Raw genomic sequence first — 25,111 nt, forward strand, 5'->3', positions numbered from 1 at the left:
GTAAAGCATAGTAAGGAACTAGGTGAAATCGGTTTCCTAGAAGTTTTCATCCTCACTAATTTGATATGTGGCAACCAGTTTTATTTTCCCTTGAATAGTTTATTTAAAGTAGCCTTATTTCAATTTTACATTCAAAAATTATTAATCTTTCTAAATATAATCAAGATTAGTATAATTTCGGTACTTGGTAAAATTAGACACCAATCCCTGAGGATGATACTCTTCACATCACTATATTATAAAACTACGATACTGTGCACTTGCAGTTTTGCACCAATCAAGTTTTTGGCATCGTTGCTGGGGATTGCGTTTTTCTTATTTTTACCAATATCGATACAAGGTAATCTTGGTTTTAATTTGTAATTTTATTTTTATATATTTTTTATTTATTTTATTTCTTTCTATTTTATTTTATTTTTTTATCTTCCTTATTTCAAGTGTGTTTTTTATGTTGGATGCGTCGTGCTAGAACCTGTGCCATTATTCTGTTTGATCCGGAGATTGAAATAACGCTCAGAGCACTAGGGAAAAAGAGGGTACTAGCTATGGATAACAGACAACAAAATGTACAATCATGCGCTTTGAAGGATTATGCACGCCCAGTTGTAAATGACAACTATTTGGGTATCAGACGCCATCCCATTAATGCCAATAATTTTGAGTTCAATCCCGCATTAATTAGTATGGTGCAGTAGGCCCAATTCATTGGATCACCACTTGATGATCCCAATATCCATCTGGCGATATTTCTGGAGATTTGTGACACTGTAAAGATCAGTGGTGTTACTAAAGACACCATTAGACTGAGATTGTTTCTTTTTTCTTTGAGGGATAAGACAAGAGGTTGGCTACAATCTTTACAACCAGGAAGTATCACTAGTTGGCAAGACATGGCAGAAAAATTTCTAACTAAATTCTTTCCACTTGCAAAAATAGCTCAACTCAGGAGTGAGATTGGTCAATTCAGGCAACATGATTTTGAATCACTCTATGAAGCTTGGGAAAGGTATAAGGATTTGATTCGACGCTGCCCACAACATGGATTGCCGGATTGATTGCAAATTCATATATTCTATAATGGGTTAAATGAGCAAACTCAGACTTTAGCTTATGCTGCGTCTGGGGAAACTTTGATGTCAAAGACACTTGAGGGTGCTACTACTCTTTTGGAAGAAATGACCTCAAATAACTATCAATGGCCAACTGAAAGAACTATGGCTAAGAAAGTTGCTAGGATTCATGAATTGGAGTCATTTGCTCCACTTTCTACTCAAGTTGCTTCTCTATCTCGTCAGATTTTAGCTTTGACTACTCAAAGGATACCACAAAGGGCAGAATATGTGGCAGTTACAAGTAGGATAGATCCAAGCAATGGAACGAGTCAAGATTATGTTCAATACATCAACAATCGGAACTACAATTATCGTGGTGATCCTTTGCCACAATATTACCATCCAAGGCTTCGAAATCATGAGAATTTGTCTTATGGAAATACAAGGATTGTGCTGCAACCTTCTCCAGGTCTTGATAGTCATCAAGGTGAGAAGAATATGTCACTTGAGGATGCCACGATATCATTTGTTAAGGAGACAAAAGTAAGGTTTAAAAAGACCGATTCACAGCTGGACAACATTGAGACTCATTGTAGCAATATGGGAGCCACTATGAAGAATTTTGAAATGCAAATTGGGCAACTGACCACGACCATCAATACACAACAGAGAGGAACTTTTCCTAGCAACACTGAAGTGAATCCAAAGGAACAATGCAAGGCCATCACACATAGGAGTGGAAGAGAAATTGAGAAATCACCATCAAAGGAAACCATGTCCACACCTATAGCTGAAAATAATGGCCAAAGCAAGAATAAAGGGGAAGAAGAGGATTTGTGGATGATACACCAAGAGAGACGGACATGCCTCTAGCAATTTCATTTCTAGACAATCCTCCTATTCTCTTTACTCCACTTCCTTATCCTCAACGTTTTCAAAAACAAAAATTAGATAAGTAATTTTCTAAGTTTTTGGATATTTTAAAGAAAATTCACATAAATTTTCCTTTTGCAGATGCCTTCGAACAAATGCCAAACTATGTCAAATTCTTGAAGGACATCATTTCAAAGAAAAGAAGGTTGGAGGAGTTCGAAACAATGAAGCTTACCGAGGAGTGTAGTGCTATTCTTCAAAAGAAATTGCCTTAAAAATTAAAAGATCTAGGGAGTGTCACTTTGCCTTGCACTATTGGAAATTCATTTTTTTATAAAGTTTTATGTGATCTTAGTGCTAGCATTAATCTTATGCCACTTTCTGTTTGCAGGAAATTGGGACTTGGAGAGATGAAACAAACAGCCATTTCTTTGCAACTAGCAAACTGATCCATCAAGTACCCACGTGGAATCATAGAAGATGTATTGGTAAAGGTGGATAAATTTATTTTTCCTGCTGATTTTATGGTGTTAGATATGGAGGAAGACCAAGAAGTTCCACTAATTCTTGGCCGACCATTCTTGGCCACTGGAAGGGCTTTAATTGATGTTCAAAAGGGTAAGTTAACTTTGAGAGTGGACAAGGAAGAGGTTATGTTCAACATCTACCAAGACATGAGATTCCCCAAAGATCCAAGCACTTGCTTTCGGGTAGATGTCATTCAGCAAGGTGTAGAAAAAGCCTTTCAAAATGATGTACCAGTTGATCACCTAGAACGATCCTTGCAGCAGATTACAACACAGCAACGTGTGGGGAGGCTAGAACCTATGGTAGTAAAGACTGATTCTGTAATCTCTAAAGAAAATATGCAACAACCTTTATCTCCAGAGTTGAAGCAATTCCCTGAGCATCTTCACTATGCTTTCTCAGGTGATGCGTATGAAAATGCCTAAATCTACAAAGAGCGAACGAAGAAGTGGCATGACAAATAGATTCTTGGGCGTGAGTGTTGACCTGGGTTAAGTTAAACTTGTAAACATACTCATCAAAACTAATTATTAACATGAACTAATGGATTACACCTCTTGCCCTAATATCCCTTTCTTGTATACATCTAGTCATTTCAAGGAACATGCCTAAAATCACTATAGAAATTACAACACACACAACCAACTTAACGTTCCAATTTTAATTTTTCAAGTTTCAGTCTCTTTACTTAGAAACAAAATTATCTATGGTTTGCCATGGCTTTTCTAAAATCGTCGACTCCTTCAGAAAAATCACAAAAATTCGTTGATGGATTCTGCTTCCAAGCTGCTAAACAATGAACAAAACCTTTCAACTTAACTTACCCATTCCTACCCACATTATCATTCATACCTATACTCTGGTAATGATCATTCCTGAAGTATATAGAACCTAACAACCTAAAGCTCTGATACCACTTGTAACGCCCCGAACCTGAGAGTGGGGTCCAGGGTGTTATGCGTTCCATTTGCAGATCTCTGATACCATAAATATCATCCAAGCAGCGGAAAATAATTAAACATCCTCAAATAAAATAGCAGAGTACTATACTATGCATCCAAAAAGGTGTTTCCATTCAACCATATTACATAACTAGAAATTTAAAATATAAACTTAAATACTTCAAGTTCTTACAACCACTCACACTATTCTAAACTATCCAACCCTGACCAGGAGCTGGCTAAGCTCGATCACCAGAAGGTCCTGAAAAAAAATGAGTTGTATAATGGGGTGAGACACTTCTCAGTAAAATAGAATAAATTATTACAGGTGTGTGGCTAACATGAGTTTTAGTGTATACAAAACATAACCGTTTGTTAATCAACTGCAACTGTAAGGACACTTATAAACCGTTCTCACAAATGCATCATCAATCATACCACAGAAGTCAGCATACACGTATTATACGTAATACCATAACACATCCACAATCACTATACATTTAATTCACATACATGTTCTCATGCCCACAAAGGATAATGCACAAATACTTCACTTCCCGTGGTTCTCAGGGCATCCCTCCCCATTATTCCCTCTACGTACTGAGTATCCCTCCCCATCGTTCTCAGCACGTACTTCACAACAAACATCCACTGATACACTTTCATATTGACCTATTCATAGTAAATCAGTAAATTGAACTCCTCGGTCCTATCAACATTTTACCCCATTTATATAAATGACAACATAACGAACTCCTTATATCCTTCCAACGTTATAGTGCGATTTATATCAAGGACAATATAACAAACTCCTCAGGCCTACCAACATTATATTGTGAAATACACGAATAACCACACATCACCCAAACATATAAGTTTATCCACCACAGTAATCACAACCGGTTTATCATAAAGAATTAATCTCATGCCACACGATTTAAGTGTTAACCATACTGTAATATACTGCTTGTAGAAAATATACCATAATATGCTTAAATACATTATTCCTGGAAATAAGGATATGATCATCTCCACAGTTTATAATAACCTTAGAATTCATATTTAAAAGAGAACAGAGATGATCAACCCTACTCACTTTAATCCTTTACAAAACATGTTTAATAGCTCAAACTAATAATTTCAACCGTTCAAATTGTTTAGAAAATCTCTTACTTTAACCCTACAATCTTATACTTTCATTTAATCGATTCAAATTTAATGAAAAGTTGACATAATTTATTCCCCTTACCTTATCCCAGGAGTAGTGCCTATGACGCCCAAATGACGAATCCACTCCAGTTAAAATGTTGATGGTCGAATTTGGAACTCAAAGGTATTTTTTGTTCTTCAATCGGCGCAAGATTCGCTGAATAAATTGAGGAGAGAGAAAGGCGTTGAGAAGAGAGAGAGAGAGAGAGAGAGAGAGAGAGAGAGAGAGAGAGAGAAAAAAAAAAGATTTATTTCATAAGAAGATATTGTATATGTACATATATATATTTCATAAGAAGATATTTGTTCATATATATATATCATAAGATCATAATCTTATATCCTTATATTAAATTATATTATATTAATATATCATTTTATTATATTATATTATTTACTCAATATTTATAATTAATTATTTATTTAGTTATTATTATTATTAGTATTTATTTATTTTTTCTTTTTCGGGTTTCTACATCCTCCCCTCCTTATAAAAATTTCGTCCTCAAAATTTGATAAAGATAACTCCGAATAAAATCCATCATGCACCCATTCCTACCCTCATTATCATTCATACCTATACTCTGGTAATGATCATTCCTAAAATCTACAGAAGCTAACAACCTAAAGTGCTAACACCACTTGTAATACCCCAGAGCCCCGAACCCGAGACTGGGGTTTGGTGTGTAATGTGTTCCATTCGCAGATCTCTGATACCATAAATATCATCTAAACAACGAAAAATAATTAAACATTCTCAAATAAAATACTATAGTACTATACTATGCATCCAAAAAGGTGTATCCATTCAAACATATTACATAACCAAGAATTTAAAACATAAACTTAAATACTTCAAGTTCTTACAACCACTCACACTATTCCAAACTATCCAACCCTGCCTTGGAGCTAGCTAAACTCGATCACTAGAAGGTCCTGAAAAAAATGAGTTGTACAATGGGGTGAGACACTTCTCACTATGACGGAATAAATTATTACCTGTTGACTCTATGAGTCCAATCCTGCTTTGATAATGACAAAGCACTTGGTATTTAATCTGTGCATTGAGATTGTGAATAGAAACTATATTAATCATGCACAGAAGGATAATAAGTCATGGAAGTCATGAATATTAAAGCATACATATCTTAGCACAATCCATGGAACTCAAATAGTACGAGAATGAAGATGCAAGCAATAAGTTCAAGAATGTCATGGGAATGGGTACTTAGAACTAATGTATTTAAATTTTCATATGATTTAATTTGAGGCTCAAATCAAAATCTTAGAATGACCTTAGGACTCCTGCATTTCATGAACATCATTAGGGGACATTCATGGACTTAGAAATATTTTTAAAACCCAGAAAAATATTTTTATAAAAGAGCCAAGAAAGATAGCAAAGCAGAATTTTAAATTAGAAAGAAAAAATTCAGGAAATAAGAACTTTAGAAGACCGAAGTCAACGGTCAGTCGCCTGAAGTTACAACTTTAGAAGACCAAAGTTGACCTCAGTTATCTGAAGAATTTCTTCAGAAGACCGAAGATTAAGTTCAGTCGCTTGAAGAATTTATGGTGAAACACAGAACTTGGCAGAAGCACCTTAGAAAACTAAACTCAGACTTCAGTCGTTTGAACCCAATACTTCAGTCGTTTGGGTCTTTAACCTCAGTCGTCTGACCATGTGTCCAAGTTATTTTTTTGAAACTCTAAGGAACTTCAGTCATCTAGGACTTTGACCTCAGTCGTCTGAACTTGCGAAAAAGTTTAAAAATCTGATTTTTAATGAGAGAACACGCAAGCTATTTTTTGAGCCAATGGTTGAGATCTATCCTAAGGGTGAGATACCTATATATTGAACTTCTAAACCCTAGTGCGTAAGTTAAGATCAAAGAGAAGAGAAAAGAACATTGCTTTTGAAATAAATTTGAGAGACTTGAACATATTGTTATACGATTGCCTGCACACCAACTTATACTCATCAATCTTGGGCAAATCAACTCAGAAAATCAAAGGGAGTTCATTTACACATCTTGATATCAACTGTGTATTGAGGTTTGGTAAATCAATTTATTATTTTCAAGAGTTTCTCATCTCATCAGTTGTTATTTAATATCATTAGAGAGATTGATCTTGAGTGTTCATATACATGTAGAGATTGTTTTTGACAAGTTCATTACTTGAGAAAGTTCTTCTTTGGCCATTGATTAAATAGTTATCATTCAAGTGTGTCCTTAGTTAAAGACTTGATATTTTGGATACTTTAAAATCATTTGATTAAATATCCTTAGAAGTTCATAACTATATATATATATTTTTTAGGGATATTTTTTGAAAAATCTTATATTAGGTTTTGATCTTTGGTAATTACATCATATATATATTAAGTTACATATTAAATCATATTGTGGTTGAAAACTTGAGAGAAAGATTGTTGTGACAAAGTATGTTTCAAATCTTTGCAATCTTCCAAGTTTTTTTATGTATTCAAAGATTTAACCTAAGTTCTCCAAAGCATTGACTTATATAAATATTTTTAGGGGATTTAACAAAAGGGATAGTTAGTGAATCATACTCTTGCATATAACAATTATATCGTCACATACATTCTGAGCTTCAAGTTTTTTCATATGATTATGTATTAGGAATTTCAATTGTACTCACTAGCTTTGTTAGAAGCAACATTGAGTGTTTTGCAGATTTGATTGTAATCACGGTTCGGGTTGTGAATCGGGTTTGAGGAGAGAGTTGTATCTCTTGTAAGCAGCGGAGTAGGAGGAAGTTGTACCTCTTGTAAGCAACGGATGTAAGGGAAGCTCCGTCCCAATTTAAGGAGCAAGGATTATAGTGGAATCCTTAAGTGGGTTTCTCAAGGCGAGGACGTAGGCCGGGTTGGCTGAACCTCATAAAATCGCGTTTGCATTCTCTATTCCCTTATCTCTTTACTTTCCGCACTACATTTCATTAATCGTATTGCATGTGTATGTTGAATAACTCTGCACGCACTTAATTGGGTAAAAAGAACTCATTGATAAAATAAATTTAATTCAGACTTAAATCCCTGCAATTGATTTGTTAAATATACAAATAGGGATTAAGTGGTAAATAGTTTCAAAAAATTTTAAAATACCCAATTCACCCCCCCTCTCTTGGGATGACACCTAAATCAACATTACCAATGTGTGGCTAACATGAGTTTTAGTATATACAAAACATAACTGTTTGTTAATCAACTGCAACTGTAAGGACACTCATAAACTATACTTACACATACATCATCAATCATACCACATAAATCTGTATACACATATCATACGTAATACCATAACACATCCACAATCACAATACATTTAATTCACATACATGCACTCACACCCACAAAGGATAATGCACAAATTCTTCACTTCCCATGGTTCTCAGGGCATCCCTCCCCATCGTTCCTTCTACGTATTAAGCATCCCTCCCCATCGTTCTCAGCACGTACTTCACAACAGACATCCAATGTTACACTTTCACAATGACATATTCATAGTAAATCAGTAAAACAAACTCTCCTTAGGTCTGCCAACGTTTTACCTTATTTATATAAATGACAATATAACGAACTCATCATATCCTTCCAACGTTATATTGCGATTTATATCAAGGACAATATAACAAACTCCTCATACCTACCAACGTTATATTGTGAAATACACGAATAACCACACATCACCCAAACATATAAGTTTATCCACCACAATAATCACAACCGATTTATTATGAAGAATTAATCTCATGCCACACGATTTAAGTGTTAACCATACTGTAATATACTGCTTGTAGAAAATATACCATAATGTGCTTGAATACATTATTCCTGAAAATAAGGATATGATCATCTTCACAGTTTATAATAACCTAAGAATTCATATTTAAAGAGAATGGAGATGATCATCCCTACTCACTTTAATCCTTTACAAAACATATTTAATAACTCAAACTAATAATTTCAACCATTCAAATCGTTCAAAAAATCCCTTACTTTAACCCTACAATCTTATACTTTCGTTTAATCAGTTCAAATTTAATAAAAACCTGACATAATCTATTCTCCTTACCTTATCCCGGGAGAGGTGCCTACAATGCCCAAATGACGAATCCACTCTAGTTAAAATGTTGGTGGTCGAATTTGGAACCCAAGGATATTTTTCATTCTTCAATCGACGTAGGATTCATCGAATAAATTGAGGAGAGAGAAAGCAGTTGAGGGGGGGAGAGAGAGAGAGAGAGAGAGAGAGAGAGAGAGAGAGAGAGAGAGAGAGAGAGAGAGATTTATTTCATAAGAAGATATTTGTGTATATATATATATGTACATGTTGACCCTATGGGTCATATCCTATTTTGATTATGACAAATACTCAGATATTTAATGTCTGCCGAGTTTATGTGTAGGTTTATCTTGACAATATCATACGATGGCATTTGGAGACCTGGAGAAAAATGAAGAGCCTAGATGATCTTTATTGTTGTAATTCTTATTCATTTGGGTTTGTAATAGTAATATAGGAAAGGTCTGTAACATTTAATGCATATCATGCATATAGGAACTACAAGCTTAAAGGCCTTAGATCGACTCTAGGTACCTACACATCGCTTGAAAATCAAATGACCATAGATAAGATTTCGGTCGACCGACGCTGGATTTTTTTGGTGTCCTCAAAAAGACCTAAAATGACCTTAGGACCCACATGCATGCATAAACAAATGTGCTTAAATGAATAGGGTTAATGTATAAGGGGATTAGAACCGAAATGCATTAAAAATGCATGTTCGGTCGACCGAACTGGAATGTATAAAAGCATTCGGTCGACCGAACCAGTCAAAAGTCAACGTTTTGACCATAGCACGGTCAACTGAGCCTTAGCAAGTTCACATAGCTTGGTCAACCTAACTCCCACCGGGTCAACAGTTTGACCCCTCAGTCAACCGACCAGAAATATATAGGCAATGCCCTAGTCGACCGAACCCTCACGTGGGAAATGCCAACCACTCAGTCAACCGAACTGCGCGAATTTGGAAAATCGCCTTTGAAACCTTAAGTACGGTCGACCATCTTTATAGTTCAAAATATCCCCGATCGACCAAACTCAGACACTTGGTCAACCGAACCTTAAGTTCGGTCGACTGGTGCTCTCCGGTTGGCAAAATTTACCGAGGTTAAAAGCATTCTTATTTTTATTAATCTCATTTAAACTTTTCCCAAAATGACAAATAGGTCCCTAACAGTTATAATTTTAGGGGATTCTATATATACCTCCTCATTTGTAAGGATTAGCATGAGATTAGCAAAAGTAATTAGGAAAATTTCTCTCAAATATTTTGTACCCCTTTTGCTATATACTCAACATTCCAAGCAAATTTTTCACACTCTTTTTTATTCTTCTTTGGAAAACCATCTATGATAAACAGAGCGTTTATTGTATTCTCTTCATTTGCATTATTATTGCAACTTGAAGAGTGAATATATTTGTGTGTTTTCATACATTATTTTAAAGCTAGTATACTCTCTCATTTATTATTATTGAAATCATTTTTAGAGAGTTAGCTTGAGTTGATCTCAGATTATTTCATTGATAAATAATATCTTGGGATAACTCGTTGCAAGTATTCAAAGGCTTGTTCTTGTACTTTGTGAAATAATTTTTTTCAAACAAGCTTGATTTCAAATATCTCTTGTGTAAGAATTTTGAGAAAATCATCTTAGAAATATTTTGATTACATTCTTTGAAAATCTTTGAAACCCTATTTGTGGTTGATGTATATTTATATATTGTTTCAAAGATAGATTGCAAACACACTCTCACACTTGAATTGCCTAGTGACATTATCTTGAGAGTTGTAGTATTATTTGCACTGAGCTTATAGTTCCTATATCATTGATGTGCATTGATTGATTGATTATACTGAGCTTAGTGGTACAGATATGCTAGTATAAGAAGCATTTCTGTGTACGCAAAAATTTATATTAAATTTATTGTATTCCAGGTACGGGCCTGAAAAGGGAGACTAGCCCTGGTAAATAGTGCCGAATTGGCTTAGACCTAGTTAGGAAAGTAAGGTGCACAATCCTAGTAAGGTGTAGGTTGAGGTCAGCCCCGTTAATTGACCTGATTATAACTGATGCCGCTCCACCCGTTAAGTGAGCATTAGTGAAATCTTCGGACTTGCAAGCTAGAGGCGGGGACGTAGGCACAGTTGGCCGAACCCCGATAACATATCTTGTGTCGGCTCTATCTTTCCCTATACTCTTTATATTTTTGAAATTTAATTTATGCACATGTATGTTTATATTTGAATAGTTATATGAATGTTGTGCATGCTTTAAATACTGTGGATGATTTGAAAATACTGAGTCTCGTGCATCTTTTTTATATATTTGCTTAGTATCATTCTGTTGGGGTATTGGTATATGCTTAAACAGACCCTAAGTTGGGAATTACTGATTGTGAAATTGAAATCAACCTAGAAAATTTTAATTACCCAATTCACCCCCACCCCCCCCCCTAATGAATACACCAAAACTAACAATATATATATATATATATATATATATATGTCATAAGATCATAATCTTATATCCTTATATTAAATTATATTATATTAATATATAATTTTATTACATTATATTATTTACTCAATATTCATTATTATTTTTATTATTATTATTATTATTATTATTATTATTATTATTTTCGGGTTTCTACACTAATTTTTGATTCAACCTCTATTCTTCTCTTCTAATACCTGTTCGATTGAAACCCTAAATTCTTTTCTAATTTCCTTCTACTCTTTCATCTACCTTCCAAAAATCCCAAAGATTCCTACAAAGTTGGGATTTTTCTTCCCCGATTCTCTTACTTCTCTCCTTCCTCTTTCTTGCAAACAGGAACTCTGAAGTTCCTTCCTGCAACTCGCCTCACCCTCTCTCTAAATCCCTACTCTGTCTCTCTTATTTTCTGTGATCCCCTAACCTCCAACCTACAAATCTAAGTTCCGATGATGAGTCCCTAAAATATATGATTTTAGACCCTCATTTACCTTGATTTATCCTCATTTTATTATGTAATTACCCAGAGTTATCATTGTTTAGAGTTATGCAAGGTTTGTTTGTCTTTTCAAGAAAAAACAAATTAAAACCATGGAGTTGGGCATTACAAGAAGCCGAGGAGGATTTAGAGGATTCAAAGCTCAAATTCAGATGTTCAGCCAAGCTCCATAAGCTTTAGATCATAAATAGTCAAGAAGATGATGCTCGACCATGTGGTGCAACCTGTAAATCACAGGGGCGTTTTAGTCTTCCAACTGCAAACTCCAGGGTTCAAACTAAGATCAAAATGCTGCAAGGTTCGACCAAGTGCACGACCAAGTGACATCTTGGAGCGACCATGTCGAGATACTGAGACAGAACTGAAATTCAGAGATACCAAAAGTCTTGACAAAGTGGTCGACCAAGAGACCTTCAGGGGCAACCATGTCGAGTTCTTGAGATTTTCTGAGGATCGAGATACTGCAAGTCTCGACCATTAGTTCGACCATCAATACCCTAAGGCGCAATGAATTCAAAGACATTGAAGATTCGAATCCTTGACTTCCCGTGAGTCTCGACTAGGGCGGGCACAAGAATGACAGAGGAGCAACTTGGTCAACAGCAACGATCTTCTACGTGAGATTTTCTGCAAACCAAACCTTGTAAACCGTAGAGCCTATAAGTATTCGCTACGAACACAAGCTCTGGGCTCCTTTCTAGCCTCTCTTAAGTTAATGATAGACCTGGGAAGTCATTGAGAGCCAAGTTAGAGTAGGAGTAGAGTAGTTTTGATTTGTGTATGGAGTGTCCGATGACCTGTGACAATCGGCGGCGTTCATATAGTAGCCATGTATCTTAGGATCTTCTCTTGTACTTCTGGCATTAGTGACAGACGTTTGTGTTGACTTTATGATTCCAATCCTGTTTTGATAATGACAAGTCACTTGGTATTTGACCTATGCAATTGAGTTTGTGAACAGGAACAAAAGTTAGAATGCACGAATGGTAAGCATGATATGGAAGCCACGAGGAATCTAGAGAACATACCACTTGGTTCAATCCATAGAACTAGAAGAATAAAAGGATGAAGAAGCAAGCTTCAAGTTCAAGATCTTCAATGGGAATGGGTATTTAGAATTGAATGTATTTACATATTTCATATGATTTAATTCAAAGCTCAAATATACCTAGACAGACCTTAGGACTCATGCATTTCAAGAAAAATTTATTTACATTAGTTCTAGATTGAATAAATTTTTCAAGCGAAATTTTAGAGGCCTCGTCGACAAACCCTATGGCCTTGTCGATGAACATTTAAAGGCCACTCGGCGATGAACAGTGTTGTCTTGTCGACGAAAAAATGTCGAGAGCCCAACAAGTTCAGACAGTGCTCTCGTCGACGATCTCATGGCCTCATCGACGAACGAGTGTTGTACACTCGTCGACGAATGTACCCATTCATCGACGAAAGTCGCGGCGCAAAATGACATTCCTACACGGACACAGATGTAAATATGATATTTTAAATGATTTAAAGGCTAGAAATTGTTTAGATGGCGAGATTGCTTATAAACCTAAACTCTAAACCCTAGAGCACCACTTTTTGCACATCTATTGGGAGCCTTGAACTTTTACACATCTCTTGAGAGCATTGAACACACTGCTAAGCTCTTGCCTGCAATTTCACAGCATTCACATCAAATCTAAGCTTGAGTTACGTTGATTTTCAAAAGGCGTTCCAGCGAATATTGTGCAAACAACTTGGGTATTGAGGTTTGGTGATCAAACTAATTGTTTGCTGATTCTCAAAGACTTTTTCCTTTCACAAAATTTTTGAGAGATTGTTCTTGAGTTATTAATTATTTCTACATTTTTTGAAAGATCATTACTTGAGAAAAGTTTTTATTTAAAACTAAAATCTTGGAGATAGTTTTAAATATATTTTCATTCAAAGATTTGCTATTTGGTTATTGCAAAAATTATTTGATTGCAAATACTAAGAGCTTCTAAATACATATTCTTGAGGAATATTTTTTTTTTGAAAGATATTGTTTAAATCTTTGTAATATTCAAAGTCATATATTTATTCAAAGATTCAAATAATTTTATAAAAATCGTATAGTTGATTAGATCGTTGGAGCATCTTTGTCCTACATATTGTATATAATGATCATCTATCACTTATTTCAAGAAATATCATTGAATATCATACTCACACATTGAGCTTCAACTTGTATCATATGAGTATGTATTAGGTTTCTATTGTAGTCACTAGCTTTGTGTAGAAGCATTTGAGTTTTTGTAGAAATTGTAATTTTCTATTGTATTCACGATTTGGGCTGTGAACCGGGGTTGAGGAGGAAGCTAAGCCTCTTGTAAGCAGTAGATTGTAAAGGAAGCTCCGTCCTAGTTAAAGGAGCAGATTTTTAGTGGAATCTTTAAGTGGGTTGCTTAAGGCGAGGACATAGGCTGGGGTAGGCCGAACCTCGTAAAAATCGTGTTTGTCTTCTCTTTTTTCCTTAACTCCTTTTAATTTCAGCTTACATTAATGTAATGCCCCGACCCTCTAAGTGGCCCTCGAGTGCTACTAAACATACAAAACATGCAGATCTCTGATAATAAACATAAACTACCTACCCTAATAAGGGACATACGAGTGTATCATACTGATCTGCATATTCATGCACAACAGAAAACATAAACATTCATACATTTCTAATAGACTACCAGAGTATCTAACTGTTTCTTACATACATCCATACGTACTAAAAACATAATCTACTATTACTATTCCCAAAAGACATCCTGGTCAAAAAACCAGTACATATACAAAACTTACGTAAACTAAAACAACACTACGCTCCAAAGTCCCTCTAGTAATCTAGGACCGGTTTCCTGTAAGACTTGAAACAAACGTTGTATATTGGGGTGAAACATTTCTCAGTAAGGAAGATCATATTACATCAGTGTGTGACAACATGAGTTTAATCTAGTAAAAAGCAGTTAAACATTTAAAACATTCTCAATCCTATAATATAGGAGATGTACATATAATTCCTGCAATAGATAATTCAACATAATTACAAGTGAGAGTTCCCGAGGTTAGGGTAGGGTACAGGTCCATACACTACACAATCCTTCTACTCAGTACTCAACCTTGTGTTGACCTGTTGGTCATATCCTGTTTTGATAATAACAAATACACTTGGTACTGATATTTGTCTTGAGTTTGCATACAGGTTCACTCTATGCATGAAATTGAGCAGAATGCTATATCATGATGGCGCATGGTGATCACCCCAAAGATTGAAGAATATTGTTCCTTTTTTGTAATTTTAGTTTTTATATTCTTCATTCTGAGATTGTAATTAATTATTGACTGTATCACAATATGAACTATAATAATTTACATCATGCATGATAGGAAAATTATGCTCAGAATGACCTTAGATGTATCTTAGGTTCCCAAACTAAGTGCACAAAACCCCAATATAGTTCTTATATTATCAAGGAAATTTTAGAAGCAAGGAAAAGGACCTTAGGTTAAAATCAAAAGGAATTCGGATGATCGAATCTGGCAAGTCAAAATTGCCTCGGTCGGCCGAACCATGGACCGGTCAAAAAGTTGACTAGAGTTCGGAAAACCAAACTAAAATGATCTTCCAGAACTTGTGTCAGGTACTTTCTCACCAACTAGGCAGCCCGAACTTAATGTTTAAATTTGCCTTGGGCTACCAAACACATGAGTTTGGTAGACCGAACTCAGGATCGGGTGACCGAATCGTGGTCTTTTGGAGAATCACCTCGGTTTAGCAAATTGAACCAAAATCTAGGCACCCGAACGTCAAAAATCACTTATTCTGTTATGTCTGTTCGGGTGATTGAACCTCAAGTCAGGCACCTGAAATTCTTAGGTTGGCTCATTTTTTAACCGAGGTAAATAAGGTTAAACATGGTTAATTTTTCTAATTAGTTTTAAAACAAATTTAATAATACCCATTTAGTCCCCAACAATCATAATTTTTCCTGTGTCTATATATGCAAGCTCATTTTCAAAATTAAGATATGATCAGCACTTGGATTATCTTGAAAATCCTGTGAAATTTTAAGTGCCTATTCTTCACATACAAACCCAATACACTTTTCTATTGAGATTCCTTTGATAAATCAAGTTTATTAAAAGTGTTATTGAGTGATCTTGAGTAGTTACACTTGCTCAAAACTCTCTTTACTTAAGATTGATTGTTTGATTTTGTTGGAGAGTTTTAGTTAAGGTTTTTCCCCGGTATAATCTATACTTTTTGTATGGGAAAACCATGAAGCTAGTGGGTCTTTGCATTACCATTGTAAGACTCACTAAGCTTGTATTTTGATTGTGCAAACACAGTTTTACAAGCATACTTTTCAAATATCTCTTGAGTTATTTCTTTTAAAATCTTAAATGAGATGTTTTGAATATCATTGTTGAAACACTTTGAAACTTGTGTTGATTGATTTACTTTGATTATTTGTTTCAAAGTTTGCTTGGGAATACACTCCAGATCTTAATTGTAGATTTACATTAGATTGGGTGTTTAGCACAATATTAAGCATTGAGCATATTTACTATCATCTGTGCTTGTATTGTTATCTGGACTGTATTGTGGTGCATATATGCTTGTTGAGAAGCATATTTCCGTGTACGCAAAAAATTACATTTGTTGTATTCTAAACGTGAGCTTGAAGAGGGAAACTAGCTTTGTTGAATAGTCTCGGGTTGGCTTAGACCCGGTTAGGAAAGTTAGGTGCACCATCCTGGTAAGGTGCGGTTGTAGGTTGAGGTCAGCCCCATGAATTGACCTAGTTGTATTAGGTGCCGCTCCACCCGTTAAATGAGATTTATAGTGGAATCCTTGTGCTGGTAAGCCAAGGCGGGGACATAGGCACTTTGGTCAAACCTCGATAACATATCGTGTGTGCATTTTATGTTTCCACAAGTTATTTACCGCACGTGTATGTTTTATTGTGCATGATTGGTTTTATAATTGCATAGACATACCCTAGGTTGCGTATTATTAGTCATTAGACTGGTTAACCAAGGAAAGAATGTATAAATCTCCAATTCACCCCCCTCTTGGGATTGCACAAAAACTAACAATTGGTATCAGCACCTTGTTACCTAGACTTAATCACTATTTTGTAAAAAGATCATGATGGCTCTCGTTGGTGCATCCCTATCATGTGAGGGAAGGTTATCTATGAACCCTCCAATATTTTACGGTGAAAATTTCACCGAATGGAAATTTAGAATGACTGTATTTTTTTTAAAGCTTTAAATTGGAGGTTTTGGAAAGTTATTGATAAGGAAAATAATGTGCCTGTAAAAATCATTAATTGTGTTGATGTTCCTAAATCTAAATTTAAGCTAAATGATAATGATAGAAACTTAGTGCAAGTAAACTTTAATGCCATAAACACATTGCTGCATGCTTTAGATTCTAGTGTTCTCTGTGAAGTTATGGCATGTAACAGTGCTAAGGAGATATGGGAGGAACTTGAAAGGAAATATGGAGCAACTACGCAGGAAAAGGCAATCACTCCTTGTGACTCAAGCTCTACAGACCTTGAAGGAGGTAAATAGTGCTTCATAGCTCTAACCGACGATGAGGTAAAATCGTCTCCTCCTACATCATTAGATAATCTTGGTAATGATTTATGTGATGATTTGAATGATGCACTGATACTGAATCATGTGATAGTTCTAATAGTGAAAGCATGCCTACTAATGAAGAACTGCAAAGTGAATATGTTAGAATTCATAGGTCACTTGTTAAAGCTAATAAGAGATATATTGCTTTGAAAAACAAGTATGAGACGTGTGTAAAAGAATGTGAGTCAAAAGTTCTTGTTGAAAGGGAAAATGGTGTGAAAATCAAATAGTTAGTAAACAAGAATGAGAAGTTAGAAAAAGAGTTGAATGTAGTAAGATCTCAAACATCAAGTGATAATAATAAAGATCTTCTCATTGCAAAGCTTGAATATAAAGCAAACAACTTGACTAAAGAGTTTATTAAGTTACAAGATGTTTGCAAAGGTCTTAAGAACTTAAAAATGCAAGAACTAGAAAATAAAGTAGAAGACCAAATTAAAATCATCTAAACGTTCACTAGAGGCAAGGACAACATTAATAAGTTGTTAGGATCACAGAAGACGACCTTAAATAAGGAAAGTATAGGATATAATGGAATTAGAAATAAAAAGAAGAAAAATTTGTATATAGGGTGCTTTTTGAGAGAGTCCGGTCATTATGCTAGTACCACCTCCGGTCCTTATACCCATACCTACTGTGCATTGTGCAAGAAGAATGGGCACACAAAGTTTAATTGTCCGTTCAAAAGAAAAAGGGTCAAAATGAAGTAAGTGTGGAGAGTAAAAGAAAAATCTGAACCCAACTCTTCTTGACCTGAAGATGTTCTGAGCGTCAATAGGATAGAATAGGAAGACTCCATAAACCGTAGGTCTTATATCTGAATCAGAGGGGGTCATATGTATTAATAAAAAGTCAAAGGAGGAGAAATCAACATAGTTCGGTCAGCTGAACCATTTCAGCTTATACCATTCGGGCAATCGAACTTGAAAGTTTGACCGGAACGTTGACCTTATTCAGGCGACTGAACGCTTCAGTTCAAAAATGTTCGGGCCACCGAACATGATTTGGGTAACTGAACTGATTTTCAGGCAACCGAATCATCGATTCAATCTATTAGCTTTACCGTGATCCCAAGAGGGGGGGGGTGAATTGGTATTTTTAAAATCTATCCCCTAGGTATTCCTCCTAATAGCAGTATGTTCACAACCCTATGAACAATCTAGTGCAAGTAATATTAGAAGTTAAATAAAGCAATTTAATCAATTTCACAAGCACCAGAAAGTAGTAAAGAAGAGGGTGACACACAGATATGTTATCGAAATTCGGCCAACTGCCTACATCGCCGCCTTGACTAACCAGCACAAGGATTATCACAATAACTTGCTCACTTAAACGGGTGGAGTGACACCTCTACAAACCAGGTCAAATTAACACAGGCCTGACCTCAACCTTTACACCAATCCTTACTGGGCTGGATTACTGCCCCCTCAGGCCACGCCTGGAATCTTTCAAATATACAATCAAAAGGTACAATATAAGGGTGCTTTCACGTAAAACAAATTTGTACCACAAATGCGCACAAATACAAACACCACAAATGATTTAAAATGTAAGCTCGGTGTGGTCTAGATAGTTCAACTCTCAAATATATTTTCTATCAGTGTAGTACATACGTGAGAGTGTCAACGACAATCTGTGTATTTCAAGATGTTCAATCAAACGTGCTCACACAAAATATCAAGCATGCCTCAAGAGTATCGATCAGTAAAATATCTCAATCACATAAATATGTATATGCTTGGACTTGCAAAATATATATGATCTTTGTTTTCAGCAAAAATATATGAGTGAATGAATATTGCAACAAAGATGTTTCACCTCAAAAATAAATATCTCCTCAAATGGTTTTCAAAATAAAGAGCAATAGATATCTGTAAATGATTTTGAAAATATTTCACAACCAAAAGCAAATGTGAACTTCTTAAAATGTTGCAACGAATATGCAATCTTAGAAGATCTAGTGAAGTCTTCTTAGGATGAACTTATCAGCAAAGTCTCCTAAGAATCCTTTTGGGTTTGACTCTCAACAAAATGAAACAATCTCACAGCAAAGAGAGAGCAAACCTTTCAATCTAAACACTCAAGAACACTTACGGATGATTTAACAACTTTTGAAGGTAAGCTAGAGTGTATTTGGAAGAGTATGAGAAATGAGAAATATTTTGCTTGAGAGAGAATTTGATTTTTTATTTTTGCTAATCTATGCTTCATTCTCCCAAATGAAAGATTATATATATAGACATACCAAAATATTTGACCGTTGGGGACCTATTAGGGATTGTTAGAAAAGTTTAATGACGTTTAAAGCATTTTAACCCTGTTTAAAAAATTTAACTGCGATAAAAAATTAGGTGCAACCCGAGAGGACTGGTCGACCAAAACAAGTTCAGTCGACCAAGTCTCATATGGTTCGGTCGACTAGGGGAATTTTGAACTAAAGGCTTGGTCGACCAGGAGAGGGCAATTTCTTAATTTTCTGAGGTTCGATCGACCAGGCCATTTTGAACTGGCTGGTTCGGTTGACCAAATTGTTGGAAATTTTACCGAGGACCCTCAGTTGACCAGGTAGTTGGTGTACAAACATGGCTCGGTCGACCAAATGGTCAAACTTTTGACCCCAGGGGGTTTCGGTCGACTAGGGCTTTTTTGAACTACTTGGTTCGGTCGACCAGGTGGTCAAAATGTTGACCAGAGAGGGTTTCGGTTGACCGGGGCTTTTTGAACTATTCTGGTTCGGTTGACCAAAACCTTGGTCAATCAGTTGACCCAGGGAGGTTTCGGTCGACCAGGTCAAAATGAACTGACTTGGCTGGTTGACCGAAAGTGCACCAAGTGTGCATTTTGGTCCCGTTTTGAAGCATACAAACACTATTTAGGTGCCTAACAAATATATGTATAAATGTGTGTGTCTTAGAGTCACTTGGGGTCCAATTTCAAGATACCGAAAAAGTCCGGTGTCGATCGACCTTTGGTCGACCGAAGGGAATACCCTAAGGTCTTTCTAAGGTCACTTTTAGGTTTGTATCTGGTTTGAACTTACAAAATAAACCATACATGTGATGTGTGTGCTTATTACAAACCGGATACCCTAATTACTATTACAGACAAATTTCACTACAAAAATATTACAATCGAGAGCATGAATTTGTCTTCAAACTTTGAGCTTTCATGTGTCATTAATGATCTGCTAATATAGACCTGCATATGAACTAGATATTTATTAAATATAGGAGTATTTGTCATTATCAAAACCGGGCGCGACCTATAAGGTCAACACAGTCAACCAAACTTAGATGAACAATTATAGTTTGGGCTACCGAGCGTTGGAACACAAGAAGACTATTTAAATTCAGCCAACCGACCCTGTGTTTGGTCAAACGAATAGACTCAAAGCATTGGGTAATTATTACGGTTCGGGCGACCGAATCTCAGTTCAAACAACCGAACTACGCTGCATATATATCTTCGCCTGCAAAACAACCTCTTTTTTTCTCCATTATTGAGAGCTCCTTCGGAATTTCTCTCATCCAGCCTTTCCATTTTTCATTCCTAGCCCAATACTTCTTAGAAAAACCCTCTCCTAACCATGTCTAGAGATCAAAGACGCGAGGAGGCAGGGATTGCTCTAGAGCAATGGTTCTGTACGCCTAAAAAAAGGGTTAAGTATGAGAAGGTCTTCCAGCTCAAGGAGCCCATTCTCGATAAGGTTCTGGACATTCAGTTTATACAGACGTATTTCAATAATGTGTTAGAAATGTTTAGATACTAGGGATGGTATGAGTTTGTGAGCTTCCAGCCTAGGGGGATCTACCCCATGCTTGTTAGGCTATTCTATGCCAATATTGGGCAGGACAACCAGAGGTGCTACTCTAGGGTGTTTGAGACGGACATTCGATCTAATGATGCATATCTGGTTGAGGCGTTTGATATCCAGAGAGGTGACTTCGATTTTCCTAACTCTACCTCGACCTGAATCAATGAGCAAGATTTCATAGTGAATACGTTTGTGAATTTAGTTATGTCTCATCCTATTGTCGATCTCGGTCACACACCCAGCTATAGGTCATTGACTCTAAAGGTGAAAGTGGTACACCATCTGATATCGTATAATATATTGCTGAAGTCTGGGTCAATTGATCATGTCTTATACCTTGACTGTTTTGTGATGTGGTGTTTATTCACAAGGAAGAAGCTGGACCTCCCTAGATTGATCTTGAGATGGATGTTCGTGAAGACAGTAGGGAAGAGGATTATACTGCCATACGGGGGTATCCTATCTAGGTTGTTTTTCAAAGAGAGAGTCACAAGGACTTCATATGTAGTACTGAATAAAATCAAGAGCACAAACGTCTTCTCCTCCACTACTTTAAAGTTAATGGGGTACGAGCTCGCTGGTGACATATGGTTACCTACTATACCTGAGAGAGGTCCAGGGCCTCAGGAGGTTTCACAGGAGCAACCTCATATGCCGTCGAATATCGAGATCATGGCTGCCATTACCAGTCTCACTACATATATCAAGGAGCTTAAGACCTCCATCCAGGGTGAGATCAGGGAGCAGGCCTCCTCCTCCTAGGCCAGGCATGATGCGTTCTACGCCAAGTTCACCGAGTTCCAATCTGATGTGAGGGCAAACTTCCACATACTCGATGAGTAACTGAGGGACATAAATGAAGAGGGCATTGGGGAGGATTAGATGGAGATGAGTGTTGATGAGGATGACGAGCATGATGATGGGGAGACATAGAGGTGAGCCTTGGAGATCAGTTGCTCGTTTATCTGTTTTCATCTATCCTATCTTATTACATATATACATTTATATTTGGGGTCTATAATAACTTAACAGCTTTTTTTATTTATTTTTGGCTATACACTCTCACCACACACACACACACAAAAATACTATCATGTGGTGATTGTTTTTTTATTATACTCTTATATATATATATATATATATATATATATATTTATCTTATGGTTTGATGGCTTGCATGTACCTTTATACATTTTTCTGATTGATGCCTCTTGCATGGCGGATACAGTTGATGTGTATTGCCTGTTGGTAGAAATGTTAGGTTCTCGCATGCTCAAAATTAAATAATATGTTGTCTGCATGAATCCTTTTATGCAGGTTCATATGGGAAATGTCCTATTTACAAACAACATGCTGCCAGATTTTCATTTGACATTTTCCCAAAACAGTCAAATGTTTTCTAAATGTTGATGCTTGTGCATGTGTTTAAATGTTTTGCAATAGGCAGGTATTCATGGGAAAAGTTGTATTTTTAGATGAAATGCTGCCAAAACTTTTCCAAATTCATTGCACACACACATCCTATGTTTTTGTAAAAACTGAATATTTTTTAACTTAGGTTGTGTTTCTAAAACATCATCTTTTGTGCATTATGAATGTTTTCAATATGATCTGTTCTAGTTTACTTAAATCTTTTGCTAGACATAACTTCAATATTTTATGGCAAATTGTATCCCCAAAACAATAATTGGTATCAGATTTTTAAAAGGTGATTTCTTTTAAAGTCATAATATGCATGAGCTAATTTTAAAGGATAAGCTTGTGTCATGTTGTGTATGTTTAAAACATTTGTGTCATATGCTCAAACTGTAAGATTAAAAAGAATGCAAAATTTAAGGGAAAGCCACCTCACTTAGAAATATATGGCTCTGAAATATTAAATGTATCTCACTTCATTTATCACTAGAATTTATATCTTATGGAATACATAAATCTCAACAATTGGTATCCTTCAGTCATTTTGTGCCGCATGATCATATTATCTCTTTAACTTGATGATTTGAGTAGATCACTACTAAACTATATGAGTTGATTGGATGTAAATTGTTGAATATGATTGTTGAACTCAAAACAGGTCACTTAGGTACAGATTTATTTTGGGAAATGTACTATTTTCAAACGGCATGCTGCCAAATTTTTCAAAATTCCTCCCAACTTATCTTTTGTATCTAAATGACTAATTGTCTTCATGCTATATTTCTTAGCCCTTTTTTTTGTTTCCAAAAGGAGGAAAAGAGGCAAAATTGGGTACATCGAGTACATTATATTAATTGAGCTTTAATTCTCTTTATGCATATAATCAGGGGGAGCCTTTTTTGGCTGTACCCATTTTTGCATAAAGTATTTGTCATCATAAAAAAAGGGGAGATTGTTGACCTAGTTGGTCATATCCCGTTTTGATAATGACAAATACACTTGGTACTGATATTTGTCTTGAGCTTGCATGCAAGTTCACTTTATGCGTGAAATTGAACAGAATGCTATATCATGATGGTGTATGGTGATCACACCAAAGATTGAAGAATATTATTCCTTATTTGTAATTGCATTTTTTATATTCTTCATTCTGGGATTGTAATTAATTATGGACTGTAATAATCTGCATCATGCATGATAGGAAAAATATGCTCAGAATGACCTTAGATGGACCTTAGGTTCCCACACTGAGTGCACAAAACCCCAATATAGTTCTCATATTATCAAGGAAATTTAGAGGCAAAGAAAATTACCTTAGGTTAAAATGAAAAGGAATTCGAGCAACTGAATCTGGCAAGTAAAAATTGCCTCGATTGACCGAACCGTGGACCGGTCAAAAAGTTTACCTGAGTTCGACAAACCGAACTAAAATGAACATATCTTCCATGATCGACTGAACTTGTGTCAGGTACTTTCCCACCAACTCGGCAACCCGAACTTGACGTTCAAATTTGCTTCGTATTATCGAACACTTGAGTTCGGCAAACCAAACTCAGGACCAGGCGACTGAATCGCGGTATTTTGGAGAATCTTCTCATTTTAGCAAACCGAACCAAAATTCAGGCACCCAAACCTCAAAAATCACTTTTTCTGTTGTGTCTGTTCGGGCGACCGAACCTCAGGTTGGGCACCCGAAACTCTCAGGTTGGCTCATTTTTAATTGAGGTAAATAGGGTTAATTTTTCTAATAAGTTTTAAAACAAATTTAATAATACCCATTGAGTCCCCAACGGTCATAATTTTGCCTATGCCTATATATACAAGCTCATTTTCAAAAATTAAGATATGATTAGCACTTAGATTTTCTAGAAAATTCTCTGAAATTTTAAGTGCCTATCTTCACATACAAACCCAATTTCCTATTGAGATTCCTTTGATAAATCAAGTTTATTAATTGTGTTATTGAGTGATCTTGAGTAGCTACATTTGCTCAAAACTCTCCTTACTTAAGATTAATTGTTTGATTTTGTTGGAGAGTTTTAGCTAAGGTTTTTCCCCGGTATAATCTATACTCTTTGTGTGGGAAAACCTTGTAGCTAGTGGGTCTTTGCATCACCATTGCAAGACTCACTAAGCTTGTATTTTGATTGTGCAAATACATTTTTACAAGCATACTTTTCAAATATCTCTTGAGCTATTTCTTTTAAAATCTTATATGAGATGTTTTGAGTATCATTGTTGAAACACTTTGAAACTTGTGTTAATTGATTTACTTTAATTATTTCTTTCAAAGTTTGCTTGGGAATACACTCTAGATCTTAACTGTAGATTTACATTAGATCGAGTGTTTAGCACAATATTAAGCACTGAGCATATTTACTATCATTTGTGCTTGCATTATTATATGGACTTTATTGTGGTGCATATATGCTTGTTGAGAAGCATATTTTCGTGTACGCAAAAAATTACATTTGTTGTATTCCAGGCATGGCCTGAAGAGGGAGACTAGCTCTGTTAAAT

At 35.7% G+C, this 25,111-nt stretch overlaps 1 non-coding gene across 1 annotated transcript; it reads right to left on the bottom strand.

The window, feature by feature from the left end:
- Positions 1–938: 938 nt before the first annotated feature.
- LOC131161051 (small nucleolar RNA R71) lies at positions 939–1,045 on the bottom strand. Its single transcript, XR_009138213.1, has one exon. It is a non-coding gene; the product is annotated as a small nucleolar RNA R71 (small nucleolar RNA).
- Positions 1,046–25,111: the final 24,066 nt, after the last annotated feature.

The sequence above is a fragment of the Malania oleifera genome, chromosome 7, assembly GCF_029873635.1.
Source record: "Malania oleifera isolate guangnan ecotype guangnan chromosome 7, ASM2987363v1, whole genome shotgun sequence".
Lineage (NCBI taxonomy): Eukaryota > Viridiplantae > Streptophyta > Magnoliopsida > Santalales > Ximeniaceae > Malania > Malania oleifera.